General features: G+C 41.1%; 1 pseudogene; it reads left to right on the top strand.

Moving 5' to 3' along the window:
• Positions 1-8,131: 8,131 nt before the first annotated feature.
• On the top strand, positions 8,132-9,916 carry LOC120296349 (annotated as a pseudogene).
• Positions 9,917-10,304: the final 388 nt, after the last annotated feature.

Genomic DNA, 10,304 nt, shown 5'->3' with positions numbered 1-10,304 from the left:
AATAGAGCCGTGCACTTGTCCGGAAGAATGCAAGTTAGTTCCGAAAGCCATGGCGAGCTTGAGTGCCCGAACCGAACCCGCCCTTCGTTAATGGTTTTGGAATTCTGTGCTCTTCGGCCTTTCTTCTTCCTTATTTGTGAGAAAATGAAGATGCAGGTGATGAAGAATAGAATCAGATGATGATGATGAAGAATAGACTCAGAAGAAGAAAAATCTGTACAAGAAATGTTCTATATAGCTTTGTATCAGAAGCTCATGTTTTTACAAAGTATCAACTACAACAATCAATACAAATCCTCTGTTCTTCCTCCTCTGTTCTCTCTACTCAATATCATTGTATGTGCATATCATAGTTGAGCTTGATTCTCATTGCTCTACGGAGTTTTCTTTCTCTCTATATATAACAAAGGAGAGAAGCTGACTTTTTTTCTAGTAACAAAAAAACTGAACTACCAAACTTAGCTAACTGTTTACAACAGAATAACAACTCGTTAACTAAGCCAGCTTGGCGATCCGTGTCTTCTACATCACATGTTCTTCACCGTTGATTAGTCTGCTAGCTTGGCAATCCATGTCTTCTGTATCAACTCATGTCAGTCTTCATCACTAGCTTCCCATTGTTGATCATCAGCTTGTTTCTGTTTTTCGCATACTTGATCTATCTTTTCCTTTCTCGAAGTCACCAGCTGACTTTATAGTAAAATGATGAGATAAAGATGATCCTGTTCCTTTAACATCCCCCCTCAAATTGGGAAGGGTGAAGAAACCCATTCCCAATTTGGTTCGAAGAGTAACATGAGCTAATCGTGAGAGAGATTTAGTAAAGATGTCAGCTAATTAAAGATGACTAGGTATATATTGAACACGAATAGATCCAGAAGAAACTTTCTCACGTACGAAGTGGAAGTCGACTTCGATGTGCTTCGTTTGAGCATGCAGTATTGGATTTGCTGTAAGAGAAATTGCTGATCTGTTGTCACGTAGAATAAAGATGTAGCTGATGGAAGAGAAATACCAATATCACGTAATACAAAGCTTATCCAAGTGAGTTCAGCAGTTGTTGATGCAAGTGCCCGGTATTCTGCTTCTATGGAGGATCTTGAAACAGTGGGTTGTTTCTTGGCTGACCAAGAAAGCAAATTAGATCCAGGAAAGGTACAAAACCCAATTGTAGAACGTCGTGTGACAATAGACCCTGCCCAATTAGCATCTGAAAATCCATAGAGGTTTACTGAACTTTGAGAATGGAGATAGACCCCAAGATGTATGGTGCCTTTGACATATCAAAGGACTCTTTAATTGATGAAAGTCTGCCACTGTAGGATGTTGCATTTTTTGACAAAGAAGATTTGTGGCAAAAGCCAAGTCTGGTCGAGTAATAGTTAAGTACTGAAGACCACCAACCAAGCTTCTGTACTCAATAGGATCTGTTAGTTGATTTGTAGCATTGATCATGGAAAGTGATCGAAGTGGCAAGGGTGTTGAGATTGGTTTGCATCCAGCCATATGAGCTCGTTTCAGTAAGTCAGTGGCATATTTTGTTTGGCACAGAAATAGATTTTGTGAAGTACGTTTGGCTTCAATGCCTAAAAAATAGTGAAGATATCCAAGATCCTTCATATGGAAGTGGAGGCTGAGCTTCTAAATCAAGGTAGTTAAAAGTTGAGATGAGCTACCAGTCAAGATTATATCATCGATATACAGCAAGAATAACACCGTATGTGATTCAACATGAAGAACAAATAAGGAAGGATCTGTTTGTGCTACGAAGAAGCCGCCCGAGTAGAAATTTGCTAAATTTATCGAACCAAACTCTTGGGGCTTGTCGAAGGCCATATAAGGACTTTTGGAGCAAACAAACATAACTCGATTTTTTAGGATGTATAAAGCCAGGTGGTTGTTCCATATATACAGTCTCATTCAAATCTCCATGGAGGAAAGCATTTTTGACATCAAGTTGATGTATTGGCCACTGTTTCATCAGAGCTAAAGACAGCATTATACGGATTGTTGCATGTTTTACAACAAGGCTGAAGGTCTCAGTAAAGTCAAGTCCTGCCTCTTGGTGAAAACCTTTGGCTACTAGTCGAGCCTTTAGTCTGTCAAGGCTACCATCAGGTGCGAGTTTGGTCTTAGACACCCACTTACAGCCTATTACATCCATCTGGTCAGTTCTGGGAACTAATATCCAAGTTTGATTTTCATACAGTGCACTTATTTCTTCTTCCATTGCACTATACCAAGCTTTATCAGCTAAGACTGATTTAATAGACCTTGGTTCCATAGGAACTTGATACTCAGCTAAACAAGCATACTTTGGATTTGGTTTTCTAATCCCAGATTTCAATCGAGTCTGCATATGATGAACAGTAGTAGTACCTTGAGAAGAAGTAAGACTAGAATTGTGTTGCTCTTGATCAAGACTAATGTTAGTAGGTAGATCATTTTGTGAAGATAAAGAGCTGGAAGTATGTTGTTCTTGATCGGTAGAGATATCTGTAGGCACAACATCTATTGAAGTAAAGACTGGTTGTGCGTCTATTGTGAATTCATTCTGCATTGGTACTAAGGAAGCAGTCTGTGGCTCCTGTCCACTATATAGGTGATGACTATAATAATCACCCATATCAGGATGATTCTGACTTTTGGCTGACTGATGAAGAGGATTATTATCTGTTGAGCCAGTACTTGGAGGTTCGAACAATTGAATTTCTCCAATCCATTGTTTATATAAAGTTGTATGTTGTCCATACTCATTGACCAACCTCTTTGTGAATGGATAAGATGTTTCATTAAAGACAACATGTCTACTGATATATACACGATTATCAGTAGGTACAAGACATCGATATCCTTTGTGCAGATCACTGTAACCCAGAAATACACAAGTAAGAGATCGAGGATCAAATTTGTGGTTTGCATATGGTCTCAAGCAAGGATAACAAGCACAGCCAAACACCCTTAAATGATCATACCTTGGCTGACTATTATTAATTTTGTTATAGGTGTATCCATCTTTAGTTTTGGTGTGGGGAGAATATTTACAATGTAATTAGCTGTCACAAAGGCATCTACCCAAAATTTCAGTGGAACTTTAGAGTGATACAACATAGCTAATCCCCGGTATCATTGTATGTGCATATCATAGTTGAGCTTGATTCTCATTGCTCTACGGAGTTTTCTTTCTCTCTATATATAACAAAGGAGAGAAGCTGACTTTTTTCTAGTAACAAAAAAACTGAACTACCAAACTTAGCTAACTGTTTACAACAGAATAACAACTCCCGTTAACTAAGCCAGCTTGTGATCCGTGTCTTCTACATCACATGTTCTTCACCGTCGATTAGTCTGCTAGCTTGGCAATCCATGTCTTCTATATCAACTCATGTCAGTCTTCATCACCAGCTTCCCATTGTTGATCATCAGCTTGTTTCTGTTTTTCGCATACTTGATCTATCTTTTCCTTTCTCGAAGTCACCAACTGACTTTATAGTAAAAGGATGAGATAAAGATGATCCTGTTCCTTTAACAATTTGCTCCTTCGTTAGGTGAATTTCATCAGCTTCCCAGACTTCACTTTTCCTTATGTGGAATGGAACTGAATGTAGAAGTGCTGTGTAGAAGTGTTCTGGTATTTGAACATTGATCTTTATTATTGAAATAATTAAAAATTAAATCAAGCATTCATCTAACAATTTAAGTTTTTAGAATAGTTAATAGTAATCTTATAAAAGTTCATATAATATCAGAGTCAAAGGTTTTGAATTCAAACCTTTTCAGACCCCATTTACCTCATCAATTAAATATATCCACGCTTAGTACTAAGCAAAAAGATCAGACTAAATATGAAGGGAGTGTTAGAATAATTAAATATTAAATCACGCATTCATCTAACAGCTGAAAACTTTTAGAACAATTAGTAGTAATTTCAAGAAAATCTCACATTTGCCTCCATAGAGAATTTTTAGTTCCTGCCTGAGCCCGTCATTTGAGGCAATCACCCCAGGCGGCCAGATATCATTTTAAAAGAAAAATCACGAAGTTCACAAAATTAAGGACACGCCATGGGCTTTTCAGGTGCGCAGGGGACTTCATGCTCCTGAAACACCTGAAAGTTATCTCTTCCTATCTGGTCCCTGAACACATTTGCTAGTTCAGTGTTAGTGCACGACGTCCCATGTGTTCTAGCGTTGAGGACCCCGTTTAGCATCACATTCCATGCTTTACATCTTGGACGAACGCCGGTCTGATCATGGGGAGAAGCATTACATTGTATAACTAGCGAGCTCATGCTTGCATGCACCAGCAATAGGGTTTATATAGACTGAGAATGGTAGTATATAATCTTACAACAAGTGCGTCCTCGGCAGCTTGATGTCGAAAGATGTTGAGAGAATTTGAGAAATCATGTATGGCATGACAAAATGCGGCATCTCCGCAGCCTCAATTTCTAGAGTGCAAAGTTATATGTGCATTCAGTTTGACGGTCGAAATGTGCTTCAGATGTGTTTCTGGGTGTTTTCAATTTTTCGCCGATGTCCTCTATCATTTTATTCATGTGACCCGAGTAGTTTTTATCAGAGAATTCGACGAAAAAGTGAGGGATGCTCTTCGCAATTACCTTGATGAATTTGGGGGTGAATGAGAGTCTCTTACCACTCCTTCAAGCCCGGCTTTATGTCGACAATCATAGGAGTCCAATGCGTCGGTTCAAATCAGCTGAGATAAGTCTGCACGAGATTCTTAAGTTCAACGAGGACTTCTATTGAGAGAAGGCATCCATCTGTGGAAAATGCTGGTTTTTGCTGCGTTCTCTTCCATAGCTTATTAACGAGGAAAGTTCCATAGGCCGCAGAAAGCTTGGTGATAAAGCTGCTACTCTTTGGTGGTTATGCAAACTGCTTGGAAAAGTTAAAATTCGGCATCGTCTATTCGACCCAGCTTGGATCAAACCGACTCGATTTTGTCCTGCCCAAATTGTTAAAATCAGCTTTTTCTCTTCGACTCATGCTGTTGCTGTGAAACTCACGATCTTCAAACTCAATCCAGAATGTGCTATCCAGCACAAAACGTGATCAATATCCCTCACTTCAACATCTCGCAAAGACGATAGTGATATGCAGTGGTTGTCATGTTTGGGAGAAGGAAAAAGGTCCGATGGCTGAATCTATCACTAGGTGGCCTGCATTATCAGAAGCTCACATTGCCTCTGTAAATCCCTGAGTTTCTTCTTCGTTCCGGAAACGCATGAACAAGTATGAAAGTTAAGTTGCTAATTCTTGAGGTTCCATTCAGTCAACAGGCGATTTGAAACGTCAAAAATGAAGTTCGTGGACAATTTTCGTGGACAATTTTTATGATCATGGGAAGCTCCCGTAGAATTTTCCTGATATGGGCTACATTAATTGAGATTGTAATTAACCGTTTTTACAGAGTTGATCTAATAATATAGGATATAAGGTTTCTTGATAGTCGAATATAGACTTGGCTTGTGTGGGTCGAGTTGACCTAGCCCGTAATGAGAGGGCCCATCCAAAACTCTATAAATAAGCTAAGGACCATCATCTAGCTCTCACTTTTTGCGGTTCAATACGCATACACACCCACTTTCTCACATAAGGAACACTCATGAGGGCGGTCTCATCGAGCTAGGGTACTGAGGGTCATAGACCCATGGATTTAAAATCAGGTATGCAAATCTTTGTCTTCTCCTTTAAGACATTTGAGTTTCTAACTATGTCGAACTTGGGAAGCAGTTTCGACGGCCTACAGCTCCTCATTGAAAATATGGCTGCGTGCGGAAACGTGGTTTTCATATTGATAGTTTGTGGTTTGATGTTGTGTGCAGGTGTATATATGCAGGACACGTTTGGTAGAGGATGGACAAGGTAGGATAATTCAAGGACATAGGTCACGGGATATATAAGTTTATCAAGTTGATGGAAATAGGAGATAAAAAGAAGCGTTGGCGGAGAAGTATTTCTAAAAATGTAAGCTTTCTATGGTCTGCTACCCACTCGCACGAATGAACGATTACAAAGCCTTTATATAGGCTTAATAACCGACTTAGACATGAATTATATCTCTGCTCCGTCAGAGATTTTCATTTTTTGGCTTTCATTCTAGGCCGCGGGCTCCAACTATCATTAGTAGACTGGAGTTTTGTCGGCATTTCTAGAGGAGTCTAGGCTTTTTATAAAATATATCAACATCTAAATTGTAGATTTTTGTAGAAATTGGATCATGAATTCCAACACTCCTGAACAACTCTGTAAGTAGTCTATCCTATCATTATGGACTAATTGCAATCTGTAGTAGTGCATATAAATGATTCTCAAAAGCTTGAAGCAGCCTATATACACAAATTGTGACTTAGAACCCCAACTAAGTACATAATGACAGAAAAAAGCTCTAGTAAAATGGGAAACCTTTTCTGTGAAACGATTCAAAGGTAGTAGTAGTTAATCGTGAATCTATTGATTAGCGATTAGACGTGATTTGTAAAGTCCAGGGCCTTTTTTTTTCTTTATGCTATGCTACTTAGGGTAGATCACACATCGGACAGTTGTTGGGATAGTTGGTGGTTTTGACATGTTTCTTCGTTCTAGGATGTACTAATGCGGCTTGGTGGTTTTGACATGTTTCTTCATTCTAGGATGTAATAATGCGGCTTGGTTTCATGGGATTAGTAGGGGCATGTGAACCTTTTTGGGTACCCTTCTCCTGAAGCGCGTAGCTTAATAAATAAAATTAGTTGGACTCGTTGATTAAATAAACATTAGATCTATCAAGTATCATTGAAATTACCAATCTCTATTTGGTGATTATGTATCTTTGTTCTCAATTAAGTAACTCGATAAAAAAAAGTTAGCCTTCCATACCGTTTGCATATAATAACGGGAAAGTCAAAGCATTCATGCCATGTTGGTATTGCATATAGATTAGGAAAAAGTTACTAAAAACCCTAAACTTTGCCTATTGTAATAAACTTATCCTAAATTTATTTTATGATACAAAAAATCCTTAAACTTTATCAATTGTGACACATTTATCCCAATTTTTTTGTAACATTAAAAACCCCAAACTTGTACCCGTGTGACACATTTATCCCAAACTATAGGCATTTTCGCCTTTAATTTTTAAAATTAATTTTCCTTTTCTTTTCTTTTTCTTTTTTTTTTTTTTTTTTCTTTTTCTTTTTTCTTCTCTCTTCCCTCCACCATGGCCAACGGAGGGAAGCCAAACTCAGGCGAGGACCGCCCTGACTAGCATCAAGTGTGGGTTGCCCTCCCCAGATCCGGGGAGGTCCGCCCTCGCCCAACACAGGCGAAAGTGGCCCTCGCTTGGGCTGGCAAGGGCAACCCTCATCGACATCAAACGAGGGCATTCTTTGCTAAATTTGACCTAGGCGAGGGCTACCCTCACCTGCATCGAGCAAGGGTCACCCTCACCAAATCGCCCTCGCTAGATCTGGTGAGGGCTAGCGAGGGCAACCCTCGCCTGACGCCAGCAAGGGCAGCCCTCGCCTAAGTTTGGCTTCCTTCAGCCATGGTTGGCGAAGGGAAGAAAGAAGAAGAAAAATGAACAAAAAAAAAAGGAAAAGAAAAAGAAAATTATTTAAAAATTAAGAGATGAAAATGCCCTTTAGCCATAGAGTTTGGGGTAAATATGTCACAATTGGCAAAGTTTAGAATTTTTTGTGTTGCAAAAAAAAAGTTCGGAGTAAATTTGTCATACTAGGTAAAGTTTAGGATTTTTAGTAGTTTTTTCTCTATAGATTATCATAGAATAGTATCGTGTCATTTAGGATTTTATACTAGTTCATTAGTGCATGTTAGATTAGGACACATAAAACAATAACAGTCGATTCAAGTCATGTCTATGTTGAGTTTAGGATTTATTTCATAAATAAGAAAACCCAAAAAGAATGAATCGGCATTGCATTCTATGTGTTAATCTAAATTACGTCACATAACTTAAATTAAGTGAAAGCAGTTAAAAAATAAAGTGATATGTACACGGGTCGCTAGCTATTTTAACCCTGCACATATTATTTTAGAAACTCCTTTTTATATCATAAGCACCTAAATTGTGACATTTTTTTTCTCATTTCGATCTTTGATCTTTAGCTAAGACCAGCAGCAATCACGCACTCCTCCAAAAGACACTACAAATATCTCAACAAACACAAACTCTTGTTCACAAGAAAACCTTGATCTTAAACTACATCTCCTCCCGACTATGGTCTCCACAGCACCACCGCAATCTCTCTCGCCTCGCACCACCACCACCGACCTCCAAGCCCTCCTCGATGACGCGCGGCCCTTCCTGCGTGGGGAGCTTGAGGTCATCGACCCGCGCCTCCCCTCCCTTGTGGCCACTCTCCGCTCGGCCGGTGTCGGGGAGTGCTGGCACAAGACCACCAGCTTCCTTGAGCACCACGTCAACACTTACCGCATCCTCCGTCTCTGGGGGGCCCCTGACGCCGTCTGCCTCGCCGGCATGTTCCACTCCGCCTACTCCCCCTACCCCACCATTGACCTGGCCCTCTTCGAACCCAACACCAGCCGTGACGTCGTCCGCAGCCATGTGGGCGATGCTGCCGAGCGCCTCGTCTACCTCTACTGCGTTCTCCCGAAGGTGACTTTTATCTTCGACGACCTGCTCTTCCGCTACGAGGACTTGGAGCTTGTCGAGCATCTGAAGTTCTCAGAGATGTCCCTCCAGAATGCCAAGAAGAAGGGAGAGTTCAAAGGCGATGAGGCCTGGCGGACGAAGGTCCAGTCTCTGTTGCCTGCACAGGGGTATTGATGAAGGACGGAAAGACCGGAGAGGACGTGCTCGTTTCGAGGAGGGTGGTCGCCATTCTCTTGATAATGATCATGGCCGATTTCAGCGATTACTTCTTTGGATTTCAGGTAATGGTTGCCTTGTCATCATACCCAGATCCGTTATTCATTACCATTGCTGTTGATTTGGTCTGGTATGTCGGACATATCACCACTATAAACAAATGAGTCAATCTGTTATATTCGAGTTTTCTCTCTAAATTCTCACCTCGTTCTGAGTCTTGTTGTGTCGAGAGATTGACCGATTAACTTTTCAGGACACGCTGTTCGAGAACAGCGACGGGCGGTTGGAGTTAACCGGGAACAATTTCTGGGCATTGTGGCCCGGGGATGGAAAGCCCGGGCTCTGGATGAACTCGATGTCGAGGATGGCCGCAGTCTACATGCTCATAGCGAGAGGAAGAGATCTCCATGCTCGAGAAGAAGATGGACACAAGCAACGCCGACTCCAAGCTGCCATCCAAAGAGCGGGATGAGGACATCCAACTCGTGGTGCCGCCGGTGTTCCAGTCGTGCTCGAGGGTCCTTGGCACGAGGGACCAGATCGAGGCGAGGGACAAGTACTGGGAAGCGGTGTGCGAGGCGAGCAAGTCGGGAGGAGCCGAGCATTACGACGCGGTGGAAAGGAGGCTGAGGGAAAGCATCGAGAAGAACCCGTTCATCGGGGAGCCGCGGGTGGTGCTGGGGCAGCTGTACTTGGGGAAAGGGCGGTACGAGGAGGCGGAGATGGAGGCCGAGGCCGGGCTGAGGCTGCTGCTGGAGTGGGGGACTCCCTGGGACAAGAGGATGTCCTGGGAAGCATGGGTTGCTTGGGCTAGGGTTTTGCTCATGAAGGCCAGAGAGGGTCCTGGCCTAAAACCTCTCGGGAAATTCTCCTTCTGGGGATGGTGAGGTGATCAGAAGCTTTATGTGTTCGAGCTTATATATCATTTGTTGCGGTCGCGAGCCGTAATGTTTCTTAATAAATGGATGAATATGTTAGAGATATTCATCTGGCCATTCACATCTGTATAGTGCTGCTCATGTAATATTGAATCGAAATAAAACACCCTTGCTTTAGCTTCTAATCCGAGTAAATCCCGTAGAAAATTATTCACATAAACAACTAATCAATCAAGAAGAATTGAATCCATATAAGACTGTAAAACACTGAATTCGATAAGCATAGCGGAATTAAAGCGTACATGTTTGAGCCATTGTTTCATTTGAAGAAAAATAGATCAACTTGATAATTAGAGATCTATTGGAATGCCAGATCTTTATGACCTATTTCGATATAGTAACTTTCAATGGAATTCAAGCAATAACCTACCCTTTTATAGGTTAGAGAAAGATCTAGCAAACCCTAATTAATAACGTGTCTTATTCACATTACGGGTTTCAGTTAACACAATTGCCTACACTTTTGTTACACAATTAAGCTTATTAGATGACAAAACCAATTCAATGAGATCA

The sequence above is a fragment of the Eucalyptus grandis genome, chromosome 7 (assembly GCF_016545825.1).
Source record: "Eucalyptus grandis isolate ANBG69807.140 chromosome 7, ASM1654582v1, whole genome shotgun sequence".
Classification (NCBI taxonomy): Eukaryota; Viridiplantae; Streptophyta; class Magnoliopsida; order Myrtales; family Myrtaceae; genus Eucalyptus; species Eucalyptus grandis.
Note: the sequence above shows the minus strand (reverse complement) of the source record. Positions and strands in the feature narration are given on the sequence as shown.